This window comes from Eschrichtius robustus, chromosome 2, assembly GCF_028021215.1.
Source record: "Eschrichtius robustus isolate mEscRob2 chromosome 2, mEscRob2.pri, whole genome shotgun sequence".
Taxonomy (NCBI): Eukaryota; Metazoa; Chordata; class Mammalia; order Artiodactyla; family Eschrichtiidae; genus Eschrichtius; species Eschrichtius robustus.
The window spans coordinates 106,188,910-106,211,473 of NC_090825.1; the positions used below are offsets into that span (position 1 = coordinate 106,188,910).

At 39.0% G+C, this 22,564-nt stretch overlaps 1 protein-coding gene across 1 annotated transcript in view; it reads left to right on the plus strand.

Moving 5' to 3' along the window:
• Positions 1-22,564, plus strand: part of CCDC192 (coiled-coil domain containing 192) — a 194,251-nt gene that overhangs the window by 162,538 nt on the left and 9,149 nt on the right. The window lies entirely within an intron of this gene.

The following is a 22,564-nucleotide window of genomic DNA, read 5'->3' on the forward strand; positions in this document are numbered from 1 at the left end:
GTGATGTCAAGTTGTGGATAGGCATGCTTGGTTCATACGGGCACCAGTGGAGCCTTGAGTAAGGTCAGCTGCACCCAAGTCACATAGCCTGAGAGCAAAAACGGGAGATTACCCAAACAAAATTGGAATAGTATTGCTAAGAATAGGACTACCTGACAGAAACAGACCAAAAAAATAGCTGTCCACTACAAACAGAAATGCTAAAAATTTGATCTCAAGTTTGGTCTTATGTGACCAAATTATAAACCAATAATTTCTAAAAGAAATAAAATCCAAAGAAACAGAAACTTCTATTGAAAACTGTTTTGTATGAGGATGTAACATACAGCATAGGAATATGGTCAATAATATTGCAATAACTTTGTATAGGGACACATAGTTACTAGACTTATCCTGGAGATCATTTCATAATACATGCAAGTGTCAAATCACTACGTAGTACATCTGAAACTAACACAATATTGTACATCAACTATATTTTCAATTAAGAAATAGAGTATCAGAACCCTCACAAAAAAAAGGAGCAAAAAATATAAATAAACAATGCCAACAAAAAAGAAACCTGTTTTGTTCTAAGGAGACAACTAGTTATTAATATCAAATGTAAATGAGTGAATTTCATCATGATAAACAGTAGCTATTATAGGTAGAATAATGACCCCCACCTAAATGCCCTCATCCTAAACCCTGGAACCTATGAATATGTTACCTTACGTAGAAAAAGAGACTTTGCAGACGAATTTAATGTTAAGGACCCTGAGATGGGGAGAGCATCCCGGATTATCCAAGTGGACCTAATGTGATCGCAAGAGTCCTTAAAAGTGGAGAACCTTGCCTGGCTGTGGTCAGAAGCTGTGATCATGAGGAGTGAAGGGAGAAATGCAACATTACCGCTTTGAGGGTAGAGACAGAGCAAGGAAACCAGGAGCCAAGGAATGTGGGCAGACTCTGGAAAATGGAAAAGGCAAGAAATGGATCTAAAGCATCCAGAAGGAATGTAGCCCTGCCATCGTCTTGATTTTAGCCTGGTGAGATTTATGTTGGACTTCTGACCTACAGAATTGTAAGAGAGTAAACGCATGTTGTTTAAGCTGCATTTGTGGTAATTCATTAGAGCAGCAATAGAAAACTAATGTAGCAGCTATTTTGGCACTATCTTACATCGTGTGGTCTCAATTCTCAGGACAGCATCAGTTCAGACCACTTGGAACAGCTCAGACCCAAGAACCTCATTTTGGCAGAGACATTTAATGCTCACTGAATACAGATGTATCACTCCTAGCCTCTGTGCAGTTACGTAGGGTCAATATCATTTTCTCTTGTCAATGGATTATGAGCTTAAGTAACATATGTCAAGTCCCAGACAGATACAACAAAATGCCCCTGCACACCTTCCCCCCAGCTCTTTTGTTCTCTGCCTGGGAGAACGGCAAGACTCGTGTTGCGATGGTGGTGTCACAAGACGCAAACGTCCTGGATCCCTGAGACTCTGCTGGGGAGGAGCTGCCTGCAGAACCACTGGACTTACAACAGATTTTGTATGAGTGAAAGATACATTTTTATGTTTTAAACTACTGAAATTTCCAGGTTTAATTGTTTCTGTAGCCTAACCAAGTCTATCCTGACTAGTGCACTTGCTTAGAATAAGACTATCCCAAGAGGCAAAAAATCCAAGCTATCAAGTTTAACAAAGAAACTACTTTCTAACCCTCTCTTATTAACCTATTAAATCATATCTTCTATGCCTCAATTTCCCTGTACATGCAACTGAGAGATATGTAATTTTATATAGCACTTGAGGAAAGATTCAATATTATATAAATGACTATTCCTTTCATTTCTGCTGTTTATATCATACAATGATGAATTTTAATTTAGAAAATAAAAACAAGTTTTGCATTTTATTAATAAATAATTTTTCAGTTTTCTGCCATGAACGGGTAATGATAATGCAGATATTATGCTTTCATGTCAAACTTCTATGATAGAAATGTAGTTCTATGATGAAAATTGCACTTTTCTATCAATATTTTACATTTAAGACATTTGCCAAGATATTAATGAACCTTAGTAAAACAGTCTGCTTATGGCCCTCAAAAGATACAAGAGACAAGGAAAAGTAAACTCACAGTCTGTGAAGCTTTCCTAAGAGAATTGGAATGCAAAAAAAGTAAACCAAAAGCATAGTCTATTTTAAATAGAGTAATGACTTAATATTTTCCATCTAATCATCCAAGGTGATATAATAACAGCTCGAGCTGTTAATAATAACAGCTAGAGCTACAGATTGCCCAATTTCTCTTCTCCATTTGATGGAAGAGAAAACTGAGGACCACAAAAATTAAGTAATTTATTTCACTAGCCAATGGGAGAGAGAGAATATGTGAGAGCAAATATAAGTGTAGGTAGAAAGCAGCTATTTTGCTAGGGGCGAGCTAGATTTACGTGACCAAAAATACCATCTTTTTTTATTGTGGTAAAATATACAAAATACAAAATTCACCATTTTAACCATTTTCATATGTACAATTTGGTGGCATTACATACTTTCACATTGTTATACAGCCATCATCACCACTGTCTATCTCCAGAACTTTCCCCTCATCCCAAACTGAAACTCTGTACCCACTAAACAATAACTCCTCTCCCCTAGCCCTCAGTAACAACTATTCTATTTTCTGTCTCTACAAATTTGACTAATTTAGGTACCTCCTACAATGCAGTCATACAGTATTTGTTCTTTTGTGCCTGGCTTATTTCACTAAGCATAATACTGTATCTTCAAGATTCATCCATATCATAGCATGTTGTCAATTTCCTTCCTTTTTAAAACTGAGTAATATTCCATTGTATGTAAACACCACATTTCGTTTAGCCATTCATCTGTCCATAGACATTAGGGTTGTTTCCTCATTTTGGCTATTTGGTAATTTAATGTTTCACTTTATGAGGAATTGCCCTAGTGTTTTGCACAGAAACTGCACCATCTTCCATTCTCACTAGGCAATGTGCAAAGGTTCCAATTTCTCCCTCCATACCCTTGCCAACATTTGGTGTAATAGTTTCTCAGATTTTAGGGTTGTTTCTTCTTTGATTTCATAATAGTCATCCTAAGGGATGTAGTAGTTTTGGAAAAAATCACATCGTTTTACTACTGAGAAGCCCTACCACTGCCTTTTTATTTTAATGTGCCATCCCTTTTGAATTTGGAAATGTCTGAGCTACGACTTACAAGAGGAATCATACCAAGAACAAAGTCCAACTAGCCCACAAGTTTGCAGTCATTTTGATTCTTTTAAAGCAACAAAAATAAATAAATAAAAATAATTCATTTAAGGGCAAATTTTTTTTCAAATTTTCTCTTTTAGAACAAATTGAAGTATTTTACCTAACTTGAGACCTCAGATTTAGATTATTAATTTATTCCAAGAAATTTACATTGAAAAAATTTTTTGCATATTATAATTTTTTAGCCATTATAATTCAGTGTATCACAGTATTTTTAGGTATATGACAAAACATTTTAACTATTTTCTTCCTTAAGAGACTGATACAGATAGATGTTAAAGTCTGACAACTATTTCACTTTTTTACCTTAAACTGACTTTATCTTAATCAACTATTTCAAGTAATTAAAAATTTTACCTCAATTTTATTTCAAGAGGTTTTAAGTTTCCATTAAGTATACCGCCAGCAGCTAAAACTAGTAGACACGACATGAACAATGAAATCACCAAGAATCTTTGGTATGGTGGTGACACTTCTCTAAATGGCACAACCAAGAAAATTTTTAAGAATTCTTAGCCCTTTCATAATCAGTTGAATTAATATAAAGTGACAAGCCTGATATTTGATTCAGTAACCCTCAGCATTCTGCCTTTCTAGACACAATAGGAACGGTGTAAAACTCTGCAGACAGGGTAATCGGGTTGTAATAATTAGGAAGTATAGTTGTGAAGGAGTGCAGAGGATTATTGTCTACTCAAGGTTGGCGCTTTCTCAGAAGAGAATCACAACTCAGAGTGGTTTAATGCCATAATTTTGCTCTCCTTTAGAAGAGTCACACCACAGGATGCCTCATCTTATATACACGCTGACTATGCATATCTCGCAGCTTATTCAGCTCTGGGACACACGACTTTATGGTTCTTTCCCAGGACGGATGATTATTTTGAGGAGGGAAATACTCAAAACATACTAACAGTCTAAGCCTAGTCATTTCCTCTGGTCATGTAACTTAACAGCGCTTTAACTTGGGCCAAACCAGTTTCCCCATTAAAAACTGAAGAAATCTACAGGTTTTTACCATGAACTAAATGAAATAAAGTTTATAATGAAACGTTTTCTTAATCTTAATATTTACAGAAGTATAATGGAATAGTATTCTTAAAACTACATTACCATTCTTGTCTCATCTTTCACTTTCCCAAAACACAATACAAACTTCAACTAAATTAGCTCAGAAATAAATTTTAGCATCACTTCTTCCTGATAAAATATAGGTGCACTAGTGCTATCATATCACTTTCTCAATGAAAACTTAGAACTATCACATCAGTTTCTGACCTGAATTTTTATAGTGGTAGAAAAATAATGTTTTGAAACACCCTCTGATATAATTTCTAATCTCAGCAATTTCGTTTTATTTTTATTTCTCCCTTGAATTTCCTTTTGCCATTAAGTATAGGCTCTGAGACTGAGGGTTACTCCTCAGGATAGGGCAGAGTAGCAATTATATAGTACAAAGAATAATTGTTTAACTTTGGCATTCAAACTGAGATTTTTAAGTTCTAAAGGGAGGTCACGTGCATGCATCCTCTACAAGTGGTTGTGCTTTTGTGTACTTTACTGTACAGTATTGTATAGAGTACAATATCTTTATCTCAAGCCCAGGATGTCTGGAGGCAAGTGTAAAAGCAGCGATGATGTAGCTGGTACTACTGTACTTTTCAAGGTATACTGTACTGTAAGAATAAAAATGTTTTCTTTAAAAAAAAAAAGAAGGAAAAAAGAAAATCAGGCTTTGATAAGGAAGAATAATTTTGTCAGACTCTCAAAATCATATGTTTTATAGGTTGAGTCACATGAAATTTCTAATATTTAACCATTTTTTACCTACAAAAGTGGAAATTTATGATTATTCAACCTATAATATATATCAAAAACCCAAGCTTGGAGAAGTGGCCCTAGATTATGTTATAGAGAAGGAAGGGAGATCATGCAATCTGATGCAAAACAAAAACAAAAACAAAACCTAATTCCTTAATATTGCTGGGAGGAGGAGACAAAGACGAAAAAGAGAGAAAAGGTCTGTCAAGACAGAGACAAGGTCAAACCTCTGCGAGGAAGCAATGGGCAGTGGTATAAACACCCAGTTAAATTGTGGGCTAATTCACCGCTTTACCACATAGAGCCTGAGGAGTTTGCCCTTCGAGATAGCCCATGCTGACTGGCCAGAAGTAGGAGCACTTCTGGTTCCCAGGTGTCACACATACATACCATCAAGGAGATACGCAAGTCAGTGTGTGTCCTGACTAGGGTAGGGGGTAGGGGCAAAAGCTGAGACCTGAAGAGGTCTAGGGTTGGGACAAGGAGATGGCATGAAGACCTAGAGAAGATGGGCTATGTCAGAAACCAGGGCCTTCCATGTCCAGTTCCAGAGCAACATCTAAAAAGCAGGTGAAAACAGCCAGAACTCAACAGACACCAATCAGCAAAGAACACAGGCAAACCTTGGGACAGCACTGACCACAGGGGACCACACAAGTACCAGGCATCTTTCTGCCAAACCCTAGCAGTATGGTGTATGAACATCTTAATGAATTTATCATGGAAAATTATAGGAGAAGGTGGGTGAAAAGACCCCAGAGCTGACTAACCTAAATCCGGTTGGGATTGAGAAGTCACTGTTTTAAACTGCAAGGACGTAGTCACCCTATGTGGGCAAGTTCAAGTTCACCTTTCCCCCCCCGCTACCAAGAGAAAAAAGGAGACCAATAAAAAGAAGAAATCAGTTAAATTTTGAGGTATGCCACACTAGATTTGGATAAACATGTTCTTTGAAATGGATTGCATTTAGGAAACATTTTTTTCTATTTTTAACATTTGCAACTTTTAAATTTGCTACCTAATTTGCAGTCTTTTGTGCCCTTAGTATATGATGGTCCCAATCTCAACAGCTATAAAACTGTAATGTTAAACAATTTGTCCATTGTTGCTGGCTAGTTAATGAAAGAACTAGAAGCAGCACTCGTATTTTCTGACACCTGGTCTCTTTCTAATAAAGAGAGGGTTTTTGTTTGTTTTAAGTTTTAGCTGTGAAGCACCTAAGACAATGATGCACTGAAATTTACTGAACTAACTGGTAAATGACATCTTTTATTTTTTTAAGTTTTCTGGTCAAGATAGAGAAATAGAAAAGTTCAAAACCTGATAGAATGGTTTATATATACTTTTTTACTTCTCAGAGAAGACCAGAATCGCAATTCAGCTCTAAGATGTTTTTTATTGCCTCTCCTATGAAAAAGCATCAATATTAGGATCCAATTTCAGTATTTTCAAAATGTGTTCATTTTAATTTGGCACGGTTTCCTCATTATCTCTATGCCTGCCAAGTCAAGCACCTGGGTGAAAGAGACATGTCAAACTCAGACAAACCAGAGGGAGTGCCTATAAGAAGATGAAAATAATCAGAATGTGTTACAAAGAAAAGTTGATCTTCCTGAGTCTCCAAAGCTTCAAAGTGATCTCAGATCTGCATCTTCTGCCTGAGGTTACGGGCTAGATAGACCCTTCCTGTCTTGTTTGTACATCTGCAAAATGATATGTGCCTTTATGGCTTTCCAGATGATGTATTACAAAATCCTCTAACTGCCTTTAAACTGGGTCACTGTGTAGTGGATCCCTAGAAGCCCTTGGCATGCTCACTAAATAGAAAATGCAAAAGTTCGACAGGCAAGAATGGGTGGCAGCACTTTATACAGGCTTCCTAAATAATCACAAAGAACTCATGTTCAAATGAAACCAATGCTCTACACTTCTCAGGTTTGATGGTTAGTGTATCCATCTTTATTAGAGAGTGATCGATGTAGAATGAGGTAATATAAAAGGAAACTTCCAGCTGTGCTTCTGAATGGTTGGGTGTGTGATAGGGAAATCCAGACAATAATAAACTCCCAGGGTTGTGCTAGTCATTGTTCAGAACTGAATAGATATGCCGTTTAAATAGTTGTATGCAGCACAGTACCTCCAACCATTCCCATTGTTTTCCCATTTGCATTAAACCTGGGGGGTTCTTTTCCCATGCAGGAGCCATAAGAAAGGTGGTATCCAGTAGTAAACAGTGGACCACTGACTGTCCAGATCACAGTATTTCACATGACCCCATGCACAGGCTAACAGCAGTATTCTGCCAAAGTTTGACCCATAGGGAATAGACCTTTGAGGTTGTTTAAAAGTGGCAGGCTGTGAGAGAGAAGCCTATTTCTTTTCTCGGAGTCTAATTTAGCTGGAAAATGGAGACAGGCAGAATGTGAGCTTTCTGGAGCTTCCTGCATTATGTAATTTCATTAGACACAAACAAACTTGCTCTCAGTGACTTATATTAGTCAACTGAAATATTTATTTTTATGTAAAATGTGACCTTTAAGCTGTATATGGCACATCATCCAATAAGAACCCAAAATAGCTCCCAACAATGCCCCTCCACAGTCAGTCCAATCATCAGATCCAGGAGCAGAGATCACTTTCTTAAATTTCACAAGGCATACCCTGAGTCCGACAGCACTGCTAAGAGTCCCAACATTGTGGCGCACCACTGTGGGCCACGTAACGGTGCACACCCTGGAGATCAGAAACCAGGTGACGCCCTGTCTCGGTCCCCAAGGAGTTCACAGGCCAGAGGAGGGCTCAGAGATTTAGACGGGCAAATGCTAACGATAATCCACAGTGCGCTGATGGCTGTCGAAAACCTGCTGCTACTGTGTAAATATTTGGGGGGTCCTCGTGATTCTGGACGTGTTACCACTTACTTATAATCTAAATGGACCCTAAAACTATACCCTCTCCTATAACTTGATCACGGGGAACTAAAACAGAACGTAATGTATTCCTCTCAGCACCGTCAGTTGGTGTGCCCCATAATTTATATGTATTTACTGATAGAAATAGAGATATAGAGGGAGAATTTTTTTCTTCACGGTCCACAGAAGGGATGACAACATACAGTAAAACTGAGAAAGAGGGAGGGAATGAATACCATAGTTCCCTATTTTTACCTTATTTCAAGCCCTTCACCCATTATTTTAAGACCTATACCCCGGGACTTCCCTGGTGGCACAGTGGTTAAGAATCTGCCTGACAGTGCAGGGGACACGGGTTCAAGCCCTGGTCTGGGAAGATCCCACATGCTGCAGAGCAACTAAGCCCGTGCGCCACAACTACTGAGCCTGCATGCTGCAAATACTGAAGCCTGTGCTCCTAGAGCCCGTGCTCCGCAACTGCAATGAGAAGCCCGCGCACTGCAATGAAGAGTAGCCCCCGCTCGCCACAACTAGAGAAAGCCCGTGCGCAGCAACGAAGACCCAACGCAGCCAAAAAAAAAACAGACCTATTCCCATTTAGTTATCCACCCACCACCTCAACCTCTCACCAAAAAAAGTTTTTGTCAGCAAACAATATCCAGCGTGAAATGTCACTGACCTGAGACGGTGTCTTCAGGCTGTTCTTCCAGGAGCCCCCTTTTAAAGCATAAATTGCGCACCCTCATTAACAGCATACAACAATGGTTTATGAAGCTGTTTTCCTGTTATCTCCAGTGTGAACATGTTCCTGGGTTTAGGAAAAAGAGAAGTGATATTTTACTGTTTTCTTTTTTTTAATTCAAGTATAGTTGATTTACAATGTGTTAATTTCTGCTGTACAGCAAAGTGATTCAGTTATACATATATATACATTCTTCTTAAAATTCTTTTCCATTACGGTTTATCACAGGATATTGAATATAGTTCCCTGTGCTATACGGTAGGACCCTGTTGTTAACTTTTTTAAGTGTGGTGGTTAAAGGTTATACCAAAGAGCTTTTGAAACTTAAGTATCCCAGGAAGCCAAGGGCTTCTGCCTTTACAGAAACCACGGGAGAAAACTAGCTCCTAGGTAATGAAAATCTTCTTGAAAGGGATGCGGGCAGTCAGTCTCTTGTCTTAAATGGATTCCTTTTGGTGATAAGGAAGTATTCCTTGGAGCCATCATATCTGAGACACCCAGGATTGCTCCGGAGGAGGGACTCTCCACTCTCTGTTTAGATTTTTGTAAGCAACTGAAATTTCTGCTACAGTTTTTCCTCTTCTGTTCAGCTCTCAGTGAGCTCCAGATGCTTTCAGTGGGACTTCCTAAGGTTTGCTATGTGCTACCCTGTAACCAGGTTTACCTTCTACCACAGAAGAACCACAGCCAGCTGCAGATTGCCCCACCCGTTGACACCCTGTTACTTAGGTCAAGGTTGTCTTTTAGATTTAACACTGATTTAACACTGTGCTCTGCTTGTAGCCCTGATCGATACCAGGTTCCATCATCAAAAGTTAAACAGTCCAAACGCTCTCTCACACTGTATTGACAGCTAGCCATGGTTGTTTAGCAGCAGAGGGAATGTTCTGTTTTACACATGAACTTTCTAAGGACCACATGATGCAAGGACAAGATCAGTGTTTTCAGAGTCAAACAGATATAAACTTGAATCCCATTCAGTAATTTTCTTCTGTGACCTGGGGTAGTTCTGCAAAAGCAGATATTATGGTGCCTATGGTACTGATCAAGAAAATGAAGCCCAAAGAAGTTAAAGTAGAACACACAATGAGTAAATGGCCCAGGGAGAATTCAAATGCAGATGCCTCTTTACCATATTTCCTTCAAAACTGGGTCACTGCCTCATTGGGGCATGAATGTTCCACTTGTTTGGATTAATATCTGTTATAAACCTGCATTTACTTCTTTACTGTTGGCCTCCTTAGTAATGAAGTAGTTCTACATCTTGAGGCCTCCTTGACCGCAAAAGGGAAAGAAAACGTCGTGAGGGCACTAGAAAAGAGATTTTCAGGTTCACTCCTAGCTAGACTGCTGCTTTCTGTTAGTAATGTGAGGGAGGGCAGATTTTTAAACCCAGCTGTAGTTATTGTGGTTAAATCTGATGTGGAGATTGTCTATTTTGGAGAATTTTAAAACACATGACTTCAGGTTCCCTGGAGAAAGAGAGGAAGGAGCCTTAGAAGAATTTTCTCCTGGACAACTCTGGAGATCTTAAGAGCTGTTAACAAGGATAGGCCTTTTAGATTGGGATCTACCGTCAACTTTCTGGGACAAAACCAGACAAAATTGCCTAAAGACTAGACAGTTCTTCCAACCAGTGGCTCACTCATAATAGTACATGTGCTGGAGGGCAAAATGGAGTTAAGAGGCTTGGCAAGACACATCCTTCTTGACTGCTTGACTTAATCCCAGGCGGAGGAAAATGGAAAAGGCAACCAGGAAAGGGGCTGAGGGGACATATACCCACACCCAAAAATTTGAGTTTGTTTTGACCTCTATCTGATGGTGTATTTGTATGAATGTGGATAGAGAATGGGAAAGAGGGGTAAGAAATTAAAATAATTGGAGGAGAGATAGAATTATGTATCTTGATAAATGTTCCCAAACCAAAATAACTGCTCCTTGGAAATTATAGCAGATATAATAAGTAGGAGGGAAGACTGATCTGGTGATAATGAATATCATGGAGGAAATGAGTTTCACATTTTTTCAGATCTGGAGAGCTGATTGGTTCAAGATGTTTATAATTGGAGAAACTCACATCCTCACTTAATAAATCTTGCCTTACAGAGCCAGAGATGGAAATGTCTTCTACCCTCTCTGTCACTAGTACAGCTCTATAATTTCTTATCTGAAATTCGGGGGCCAAATATGTTTCAGAATGCAGAATTTTTCAAATTTGAAAGGTAATTCCAACAGGGGCGGGGATAATATTCATACTCAAATATATTAATATTTACACTGAATGGGATGTATAAATACTATAAATAGCTTCCTATCAGTTCAGATCAGATTTTGCTGCCAGGTGAATTCAGATCAGCTCAGGTGAGATTTTGCCACCAGGTGAGCTCTGAAAAACTTTCATTTTCCAGAGCTTTTAGGATTTTGGAAATAGAGCTATGAGATTGTGAAACTGTACAAATGAAAACTTCTACTTGACCATTCTGCTAAATAGAAACATCAAGTGATTTACAGGAAGATGGTGAACTTTGATTAGAAACAGTAGGTAGACATTAATAATGACATAGTTAACAGTGATTAGAAACAGTAGGTAGACATTAATAATGACATAGTTAACTTTTCTTGATTAGAAACAGTAGGTAGACATTAATAATGACATAGTTAACATTTCTTGCACGTGTGCCAGGCATTATTCTAAGATTTCAACATGAATTAACCCAGATAAGTCTCTTATAATTCTATGAGATACTGTGTTGATGTATTGATAAGCCTAGTTACAAATGAAGAAACTGAAGCACAGAAAGTTTAAGTAACCCTGCACAGCACACAGAGCAAATGAGCAGAGGGGCCCTAATTTGAACACAGATTGCTCCCTTCTCTGAATATTTATACTACAGTTTCATATTCTACACAAAGAAGACAGTTCTTATATATCATTCTATTCACATTCCTCTCACCTGTAGGAAACTAAGGGGTGTATTTTACATTTAAAGTTACTACAATATTTCTCAAGATGCTTGCTTTCATCATGAAACGTCTTTTGTATTAGGGCATTTGTAATTCTTTATCTTGAAACTGAGTCAATTAACAGATTATTGACATAAACAAGTTTACTGTGAGTAATGTAAGAGGAATTGAGCATTTACGTTTTTCCTTGAAGGTAGAGACTGATTTCTAGTCACTGTTTTATCCCTAAGGCCTATCTTCGAGGTTTGTGTATAATAGGCACTTGGTCAGATGAAATCAATGAGTTCAAATCTCCAAACCCCCCCAAACCAAATGAATCCCACTCAAAAATGATAACTTGCATTATTCCATTTATTTACATTTTTCTCTTCATTGATGTTAATTCATTAGAATTTTTAATGTGATCAAAACTTTATGTTGATTGGTTTTTATATAGAAGTATAGCATTAACGGATGGGAGGTAAATCACTTTGCATTTGGTCGAATGTAAATATTATTGTAGCTGGGCTCCACTGACTCCTGGCCACGCTGATACGTACGTGTGTTTACAGTGTACATGTGCACATGGAATGTGTGACACATCCAGATAGCTTCAGGCCTCACACAAGCAGCGCTTGGGAAATGGTGCTGCCTATCCAGTTTTACCACTCCAAATACTGCATCGCTACAGTCAGGTGCTTCCACCTGGTCTCCATGATGAAAGGATTGGGACTGCCAGAAACCATCCTATGAGCCATACTGTATACAGTTTTCTAAATTTACCTCGAGCAAACTGTTCAGTTTCTCCTATTAAATTTTCGATCCTATTCATTAAGGAATTTGTGGATGATAAAACAACTCCTTCCTGGCCCTGGCCATATTTTGCACCATTGCCATGGCTCCACAGGATTCTCCTATGTCTTGCACTGTTCTAGTTTCAGACTTAAATGGTAGAATCACTTTTTTCAGGGCTTCTGTACTCACACAGAGAATTCTCAGTCTGTCTATCTGCAGTTGTTCAAAGTTCTCTCTCAAAGCACAAAGTTTATTTCATTGAGGTTCTATAGCAGATTCTACTTTGCTACTGTATAGGACAGTGCTGGGACTTTAGAGAGTTACTTTTTTCCAAAGCATCTTCTGCAAAATTACCCATAACTGCTCATTCTTATAGCTTTTCCCTCTGCTATGGTGCCGTACTAGATCTCCCTCTCCCTCTCTCCTTCCTTCTCTCTCTTTGTCCCTCTGTACTTCTATCTATTCTGTACTGCAGGGGCCAGATGGGCTACCTTGACAGAGAGTGCAGCTTTCAGGTGGGGTAAGTCCAGACAAAGGACTCCCCATTGAATAGTAGTCATTTACCCTATTTCTTCCTGTGTCACGTTATCTACTTCTTCTCTGGATATTCTTGGACCACACAGACATGTGCGTACACATGCAGAGATACACACGCCTGCACTCCCATACCATCCCTGCCAAGAGATGATAATTTGAAGATTTACGCTGTCCTATTGGCTTTACAAACATTTATTAAACCAGCCATTAACATAGAATCATTTTTAGGAATTTATTTTTCGATATTAACTGAAATTCTTCCTTGGCAACTTTCTTATTTCCCCCATATGGGAGACTCATATTCATATGCAAATATGTAACTTTGTGGTTTATCATCAATAGGGTTCATAAATTCCAGGAAGCTGAAAAATACTAAAGAAGTATTACCCAAGTTATTTCTGCTCACCCTTTGGCTGTTTTTCTATAAGAAAAGATTGACAAGTAGTTTGGGGGGCTACTAGTTAAGGAGGGAGATATTAAATAAGCCATTCACTCCTACCATTCATCTGCCAAAGAAGATTGAGTCATAATCACCATCGTCGTCTCCAATTTCATGCAACAAGATCTGGCAATTACCATGTACCCACTACTGAGGAATATAGATGTAGAATGGGCTGTTATACCAGGTTTAAGAAACTTAAACACCAACTTGTAAACTAACAACACATTAAGTCCCAAAACAGTTTAGAATATATGCCCAGAAGTCCAAAGTCCCTAAAACAATCATAGAATCCTAGAGTCAGGAAAGTTTTTCATTGATTATATAGACTGACATTTTTGTTTTATAAATGAAGAGGCTGACACACAGAGAGGCTGATTTGTCCAAGATTTTAGGAAATTATTGCAGTAGCCACCCAAGTAGTGTAGGCCCTGAGCCCTCCCTCCCTCCCTCCCTCCCTCCCTGTGCATCTTTTGGGAGGTGCCCTCTCTTTCCATGCTGAATCATAAAATTCACTTTTTGGCTCTTACACACTATTAATTTATCCAAGGGTATATTTTAGAATGTACGAATATATATTTTTTCTAGTCTGTGATGTATATAGTAGACATTTTAGCAATGTTGACATTCCTGGCATTAAACGTCACTGTGTGCTAAAAAGTACATGCCACTAAAAAGATTTCTTCTTATTTATTTAGATTTTAAAAGTCTCTTCAAATGATAAACAAATATCAAAGCCAAATTTGGTGTTTTTGGGGGGAGGGGTATTTTTATTTATTACTTGTTTGTTTATTTATATTATTGGAGTACAGTTGCTTTACAATGTCATGTTAGTTTCTGCTGTACAGCAAAGTGAATCAGTTATACATATACACATATCCCCTCTTTTTTAGATTGTCTTCCCATTTAGGTCACCACAGAGCCCTGAGTAGAGTTCCCTGTGCTGTACAGCAGCCTCTCATTAGTTCTCTAGTTTATACATAGTAGAGTATACATGTCAACCCCAGTCTCCCAGTTCATCCCACTGCCCCCCGCAACCTTGGTAACCATAAGTGTGTTCTCTACATCTGTGACTATTTCTGTCCAAGCCAAATTTGAACCTAAACTAATTCTGCATGAGTTCTTTAGCCAAAAAATAATTAACTCAATTTCCCCAATATCAAAATGTCACCGTGAATAACTTCTTCATCTTTTTCAAAACCAATAAATTCCATCCAAAACAACCAGTTTCTTATTCTGCTAGAATTTTAATACTGGTGTGGCTATTACTAGATGTTTCCTATAAATCTGATTTTTATGATTTGCTTTATTTTAAGCTGTCTTCCAGACAATGATTATTTAATTTATTGGAACTCTTGCTAGGGAAATAGCTGCAATATGAAACTCATAATAATTGGGAACGGTCTTTATTTCCTCAGTATTCATTCATCCATTTGCTGGTCTGCCTCACTTCCTTTCACTTCTGTCAGAAAATCACTGTCATAAATTATGTTGCTTTAAATGCATTACAATGTTAGAAGCTTAAAAGTCAATTGTATAGCCCACCCACTGGTTCAGAGATGAGCTTTTTGTAATCAAATATGAGCCAGTGAGGGATATTTGCTGAGGCTTATGGGAAAGAAAATCCTCCTACTTTTCTGTGTTGATACAGGTAGACGCTCTCTTTGACATTAGATAGAAGGAGGTTTATCCCTGGAAGACAGTGGCAATCATCTGGCTACCAGAATACTACCAGGCTTAGGAAGAAGCTGACATTATAAAGAAAAAGCAGAGAGGCCAAAAGATCTCCAGCTACATTCCTGGGACTACTAGTTTAAGTCTTGCCTTAAACTAGTCCTATCTCAATACATTCATTCTATTATGTAAGCCAGTTAGAGTTGGGCTTTCAGGTTTTTTGCAACAAAAATAGTACTGAATGCCACACTACTATTGGCATTTTGTATAACAATTTTATTCACTATGGTAGACACTATCAGTCATCTACACACATCAAAAAAAAAAAAAAAACAAAAACACTATTCTTCCTCCTTCTTAACGGAATCCCAGTTTTATTAGTAATTTAGGCAGATAATGTGTTTCAAAGGTCCTCCCCACCCACCCTAAAATGTTAATGTTTATTAGTCTTAACCAATAATGGGGATTCTACTTCTGCGTCAAGGGCTACTTTAGGAATGTGATATGACCGTAGACAAAGACACGTAAGGTAAATCTGCTGTGGGCGTCATGGAAGATTTCCTAACTCTTAAAAAGACAAGACTTTCCTTTGTCTTCCAACTTTTAGACAATGCCCTGTAAAGAACAGCCACCTTGCAAATAAGAGGGAGAAACAAGAGAATCTAGGAGAAGCCAACCTGGCTTCCGTGAGCCACAGAATGAGCTAACTTGGAATTCCCCAGACTTCACCTTACGTGCAATAATAAACTCCCCATTGTCTAAGTTGCTGCAAGTCACATGTCCTGTTATTCCAAGCTGAAATCACCCTGACTGATATATTCACAGACGGTATTGATTCTTTGAAGTTAATCTCAAGTAAAAATCACCTTACATGATTGACTAAATCCATTCTGAGTCTTTAAAAAAACAGAAACTTTTACAATTTTAGGCACACTTTCTCATTTGAAGGTTCAATTTAAGTGGTTTAAAGAATAGAAGTTACCAAATAATACATAATACAGATTAAATTTAAATAATTTCTATATCTTAAACCAGAGACAAAAACGAGAACTTGTCCTGCTGAAAACGAACGTGTCACTAAGCATTTGTTTATCCAGGTGGTTAGAACCTAGAGACACTGGGAGGGTCATCTTGGAAAGTGGCCAGAACAAATGCCCACAAGTCTTAATGGTAATCTTGCTGCCAATTCCTAGGATTCCTGTTATCTTAGCATTTTTCTGATCAGAAATTAATAATAGATGAAAACAAAAAAGAATGAGACACCTGGCTTGTTATTTTATTCTTGTAAAGCCAGGAATATTCCATAATCAATTGAGAAGTGCTCAGAAAATGACCCCTATGGATATGTTGTGACCTCAGATCAGGAGGATGTGCTAATGGGCCAAGGCTTGCATGGATTTACATGAATACCTGACAGCAGAGGTGGAGTGGAGTGATAAAATTGTAAAGTGGCCTGCATACTTCAGATCTGGTCCTACATAAGGATTCTAGTGGCATCAGTCATAATAACAGAAACAAAACATAAAGATTTATTCTCCTTTGTTATGATTGCTAAACAAGTGCTTAGTAAAATGACATAAAGTAAGTGTTCTATAAATGTTCATTCTTTCCCCACTTCCTTTTCCCCCCTCCCCTCTTTTCTCTCTCTTACAAGTATGGAGGAGGGGGCTATGGAAAAAAGAAAAAAGTGAAATCATAGTTATGGAAGTTCTTTGACATCCCTAAAAATTATAAATATTATTTTTCCAAAGTTTATGTACAATACATCCAAAATATATATAAAATTTCCTAGTATCAGGATGGAAGCATTTTGCTAAGTGTTTCACTAGTCTCCTAGACAATTTTTTGTGCTTCTCTAAAGTGCCTTGGACTTAAGCCCAACCTGAAAATAGCTCCTTTACCATTAGCTTTGATCATGTTCTCAAGGCGTATAATTTACGTGACAGCGTAGGTGACTAATGAGAAAACGTCTATGAATTTGCACGAAATATCAGAAGATTTCCTAAATAAAGAACAGCTTGTTTGAGTTCCCTCTTGGGGAATTTCTCCATCGCTTTTGAATTATCTTTTGTAATTTCAAGATGAAATTACATCTTGAAATTTCAAAAAAATAAAATCAAGCTGATAAAATTGGAATGGCATTCCACTGGGAGGAGGAAGTGAAAGAATCATGCTCCACAGGCTGTCCTCAGGAACAGAACATCTTTATGTCACCAGTTTAACTTAACAGAGGTGCGCCTGGTCCCCACCCATCCCTGAGTCAGGTACCGTTAACTGTTAATAACTTACTATTGTCTAATTTCTGTGAAATTTAAACTAACACCAATTGCACAAAAAAAAAGTGAAAGAAAAAGTTAATAAAAATAAAGGTAGGTACAATTACTTGTATAGGAGGTAAGACTGATAAGCAGTATTTGTTTCTGTAATTCCTCTCAAGTGTACAAGGGCCTCCCTCCTTTGAGATTTTCTTACGCATTTCAATTCTACTATTGCTTCTCATGCACTTAAACCACTTTTATGGTTCGTTCCCTAAAACGCACTTTTCACTTGGTCTCTTCTTAATTGGACCCTGTAGATTCCAGCAATAAATGTCCAAGTGCTCAGGTGTACCACTCTAAAGCCCATATGTATCACCTGATAAGCTGTCCCCAGCAGCTTGTTAGTTCCTTTTGGCCATAAAGGACTAAAACTGAGGGGCAAATAGTGGAGTTTGGAAAAGTCCTTGATAAAATAGTACCTCACAGAGATTTAAAAAATAATTTTTGCATAAGAATTACAAGGCCACGGAGGTGAAATATGTTGCAGGAGCGTCTTGCCTGACCTCATGGGTATGGAGACAATTAGACAGAGTTAAGCATTATTTAGAGGTTTGAATCTACAGGACTTTGTGACAAGATGGATGGAAGAGGTTGGGAGTAAAGGAGAAATCTAAAGTAACTCTCAGGTTTCTGTCCTTAGCAAGTAGATGCGTGGCGATGCCATTTTACTCAGCTAGGAAATACTGGAAGGAGATCAGTTTTGTACGTTAGATAATGAGTTCAGCTGGGGACATATTTTATCTGAGAAGTTTATGAGACATCTCAAGAGAGGAGTCCAAGGTCCAGAGCTCATGTGCGACCTAGCGTTGTAAATTTGGGCATCATTCACACAAATAGATTACAACCATGGCCACAGGAGTAAATGAAATTATCTATAGAGAGAAAGAAGACAGTTTAAGACGAGGAATGTAAGGATCTCCCTGCAGTAATTGCTCTGAGGAGCCCACAAAATGAGACCAAAGGAGTATTCAGAAAGTTTGGAGGAAAACAAAGCATTATATTATAGAAGTCACGTGAAGAGTGTTTTAAAGGGGGCTGTCAACAGTGGCAAGTGCTCAGAGGTCATTCATGATGAACACTGAAGCAAGTCCATTGGATTCAGTGACATTAGTAACTTCAGCAAATCCTAGCTTAGTAATGTTGTTAAAACCAAAAGTTAGAGTGCTTTTAATGGGTTAATGTGAGGCAGGTATTCGGAAAGGGAGTCACAGTATAGACAACGTTTCCAAGAGATGTATCCGTGAAGGGTAATACAGTGGTAGAGCAACAGCTGAAGAGGCTTCAAGTAGTAAAAAGATTTTATTTCCTTTCTACGATGGTAGCAACTGAGTTACATTTAAATGCTAATCGCTTGGAGCCAGTAAAAAGTTAACATTTACAAGGAAGAGGGACTAACAATGGCATAAGATTCCATAGGATACAGGAGGGCCTGGAATCCAGACCTCTATCCATTTGGGAACCCTGAGTTTCCCTTAGTTGAAATCCAAGTCCCCTGGCTAAGCAGCTTCTGGGCCTCCGATAATGGATAGATTTTTCTCATTACTCACCAGATATCACCTGGGGTGGAGGAGGATGAGGAATTTGATCAGAAATTGAGGGTGATCAGATACCAAGGATGGGAGATTCTTGCTAAAGTAACTTAGCAGGAGTCTTGCTACAACTGGACTCTTGAGGACAAGGCTCAAGGATGAGGTCTAGTCAAGAAAACGGCCCAGAGGAGCCTGACTCAAGTTTGGTCAAGGAGAGAGTCTTTGCCACTGTAGTATTTTTTTTGCAATTTATTACACCTTATGCAGAGATTCCTTAACTCCAGCCAAGAAATACTGAGTCCAGACCTAGCACTGTATCTCGGTGACTGGAAAAATTCAATGGTGCCATCACAGTCAGCCCAGGGCTAATCAATCAAAAGGAAGAAAATGAGGGGCAAGGTGAGAGGGAAGAAAGAGAGCTGTGTGTTGTGAAGCAGAGCTGTACAAGTCACTCAAAATTTTGCATAGGAACATGATTGCACCCAAGGGTCCTGTTGTCACAGACATGTAATGGCAGTGTCAAGTCAGTGACACTAAAATGACTTCTACCTCCTCTCCACAAACCCCGTTCCCCTACATAGTTTACACAAGCAAAGTTCTGGTCAACAAAAATGATGACTCCTTTATCCCATCTTTCTCCACAGCTAATTTTCATTAGCAAAAAATAACCCTACCAATACTATTATTACTACAGCATCATTTTATTTCTCAATGCCATACAACACCAGAAATTATATTATCTTTTGAAAATTAACACAAAGTAAATTGGCATTCCTCATTTGACAAGGACTTAGGCTCATATAAACCCCGTGCACCCAGGAAGAAAAGCAGGAAAGTCTCACTGCTAGTCGCTCTAGTGCAACACGTGGTTCAATTGATGGAAATCATCTTTATTTTATTCCTCCAAGTGACTTTGAGCCCATACGGATTCACTTCCGTAGAATCCATATGGATTCCACTTCAGATAAGCACAAAAATTGTCCTTCATCTATTGTCTCTTCCTTTTCTTCCTTTCTCCCAAACTCCTGGGTCTCCCGTTCCCTTGAATTTTCTGTTTCCCTACCAGGAGCCACATTTACCTTTCAGCCTCTGGCCAGGCTGTCAGTAATTGTGTTCATCCATTATTCTCTTCTGAGGAGCCAGACCTATGGGAGGGGACTTCAGGGTTGCTCATAGGAAGAGGTGAGAGAGATTCCAAAACAACTTTCTTCTGCTGAGATGGATTTCCTCTTGGCGTAACTCAGGTGCACTGCTACGCTGCCAGTGTTCTGTGTCTTATCAAAGAACCCCTCTGCAGAACAGTCTGCTGTGATCTGAGACCCTGCAGTGGGTGGGAAGGAACCATGCCCCGAAAGGAAGTGATGGAGTAAGTTAACATATGCTGTCCTACCCTCACCCTAGCAAAACCTTTGCCCTACTGGTGTAGGTAGGAGGTGGAACACAGCACTACATTCTGCCCACCCAGCAATTTCTGGCCACTGGGTGTTCCCCCCTCCATCATGTCCCAGCCTGTATTCATTTTGTGGCACCATCTTTGAGACGTTCTCACTTGCTTTCCCATACAAACAGCTCTCCCCCACCTCCCAAGCTAGTGCCAAGGTAGTCACATGTCTTTCTGCGACAATGTTCTTATCGGTTTTCTTGGACATATCACGACTCCAGCAAGCTCCAAGAAGAAAACACTGGATTCAGATCTGCAGAGGGGATTCACTCGCTCCCTATATGGCCATGGTGGCTGTTAAACACTTTTGGAAGCTGGGGGTCACCATGCTTCCACCCCAAGGCTTGATCTCTCCCTTCCCTTCCCTTCCTTTCATCTGACTCACTCCCCCTCCCACTCACTCCTCATGGGAAGGAAAAGAGAGACTCCTCTCCAGATCAGCTTTTGAGGAAATGGATCCATCCATGCCCTGGGAAACAGAAGCAAAAACAAAACCTCCCAAACACTCATCATTTTCTCTGGGTATTTTGGAGATAATTTAGCCACGTTAGAACTGGCAAGATGAGATTTAAGACAATTAGAGGAGGAGCAGGGCTGTGAGGACCACGGATGCATTGGGTCAGCTAGTTACACTTGCAGGCGGAGCCCTTTCGGGTAAACAGGGAGCGACACAAAGAGCGCATCAGACGTGACCTCTCTCCTCTAGCTCTGTGCACAGCAGCCTTGTCAAGAAGGGGCTTGCCTAGGGGACTCCTGGCCTGCCTCTTAAGATTTCGCCAAAAGCTTTGTTCGCCATGTCTACTGTAGGTCAGCAGAAATTCAAGTGCGAAAACCAGCTGATCATCAGAATTACCCAGGGAGCTTCGTAAAAATATAGATTCCCAGACATCCTCCTAGATTCACCTGAGCAGAATTTCAGCAGTGAGGCCCTGGATTCTCCATATTGACAGGGCTTGCCAGGTGCCAACTTGGAAAACCATTTTTTTTTTTAAAGACATTTTTATTGCCAAGGTAAACCCACATCTACCAAAATCTGTTTTCAGAATTTACCTTTTCAAAAGAAGGGAGAAGACTGAGAATGAGAATGGTTATCCCAGGTTTTAGATTAATATATAATGTATTTATAATAAGAGGAGAAATCTTATGGGCATATATATATACATATATGCAAATATATACAAAAAACTAAAAATGTGGAAATATTAGCATCATTAGACTATGTTCAGTGATGATATGGTATTGCTGTTATAATTTCCTTGTAATTTTTTGTATGTTTTAAATAGTCAAAGTAAAAATACACTTCTAAGTGAAAATTACTCAGTATTATGGATTTGTCCTAATCCATTTAATCATTCCCTTAATGATGGATGCTGAGGTAGTATCTAGTTCGCAATTTAAACCCTCGGAGCTTTGGGGAAAAGCTCGCTTTTAAGAGCTCACATCATCAGGAAGTACAGCATCCCTTCATTTTCTACACAGTGAACTAATTTCAAGTTTGCCCTCTCATGATGCCAGGAGGGAAAGAAGTTCTAATATGTCCCTCAGAGATCTGTTCTCGCCTGAGTTAGGTTACAGTTTGTGGATTTTCCAGACTGTGGAGGACGTGGTGGTTACAGAGAGAAGGTCATATTCGTCAGTAAAATACTTTTTTTCTGCAAGAATTCAGCAGACATGTCCACCACCTAGTGCCCATGGTGCTTCCAGAGGCAGTGTGGAGCTTGGAAACAATCCTTCACTTAGTGGAGTACAGAAGATAACCACTGCCCACAAGAAAAACAACCCCCATGTTGGTTTCCAAGTGTTTTTTCCTTTCCCCTGCTTTAGTTTTGTCCCTGACAGGATGATTTCCTTATTCATTGTTCTTTAAATTGCTCTGATCTGCATCAAAAAAAAAAAGGAGGCCTGGATCAGGTTCAGAATGCTATTTTCTTCCTCCTGAAGCCCAAGCCCTGCTGAGCTTTGCAGAGTGTTCAGAAGAGCCTGAAAATCCTGGAGGGTCCTCTTTCTGGGGATCAAGATTCAAAAAAGTTTGTACCTTTTACTGACAATCTGTGGATGGCAGGAATTGACCTAAAGGCTTCTTGAGGTTTCTATATATTGCTGGTGCTGTTGGCTGAGGGCA